This window comes from Arachis ipaensis, chromosome B8 (assembly GCF_059453495.1).
Source record: "Arachis ipaensis isolate K30076 ecotype BB chromosome B8, ASM5945349v1, whole genome shotgun sequence".
Taxonomy (NCBI): Eukaryota; Viridiplantae; Streptophyta; class Magnoliopsida; order Fabales; family Fabaceae; genus Arachis; species Arachis ipaensis.
The window spans coordinates 49,309,994-49,310,671 of NC_142443.1; the positions used below are offsets into that span (position 1 = coordinate 49,309,994).

General features: G+C 40.3%; 1 non-coding gene across 1 annotated transcript; it reads right to left on the reverse strand.

Moving 5' to 3' along the window:
* Positions 1-316: 316 nt before the first annotated feature.
* LOC148548009 (small nucleolar RNA R71) lies at positions 317-424 on the reverse strand. The gene has a single exon (XR_015897386.1). It is a non-coding gene; the product is annotated as a small nucleolar RNA R71 (small nucleolar RNA).
* Between the last annotated feature and the right edge of the window lie 254 nt (positions 425-678).

The following is a 678-nucleotide window of genomic DNA, read 5'->3' on the forward strand; positions in this document are numbered from 1 at the left end:
CATCTCCATTCCTGCCATTGGAGCAAATAATTTTGAGCTGAAACCTCAATTAGTTTCTCTGATGCAGCAAAACTGCAAGTTTCATGGACTTCCATCTGAAGATCCTTTTCAGTTCTTAACTGAATTCTTGCAGATATGTGATACTGTTAAGACTAATGGAGTAGATCCTGAAGTCTACAGGCTCATGCTTTTCCCTTTTGCTGTAAGAGACAGAGCTAGAATATGGTTGGACTCTCAACCTAAGGATAGCCTGAACTCTTGGGATAAGTTGGTCAAGGCTTTCTTAGCAAAGTTTTTTCCTCCTCAAAAGCTGAGTAAGCTTAGAGTGGATGTTCAGACCTTCAGACAGAAGGAAGGTGAATCCCTCTATGAAGCTTGGAAGAGATACAAAGAACTGACCAAAAAGTGTCCTTCTGACATGCTTTCAGAATGGACCATCCTGGATATATTCTATGATGGTCTGTCTGAATTAGCTAAGATGTCATTGGATACTTCTGCAGGTGGATCCATTCACCTAAAGAAAACGCCTGCAGAAGCTCAAGAACTCATTGACATGGTTGCTAATAACCAGTTCATGTACACTTCTGAAAGGAATCCTATGAGTAATGGGACGCCTATGAAGAAGGGAGTTCTTAAAATTGATACTCTGAATGCCATACTGGCTCTGAATAAAATATT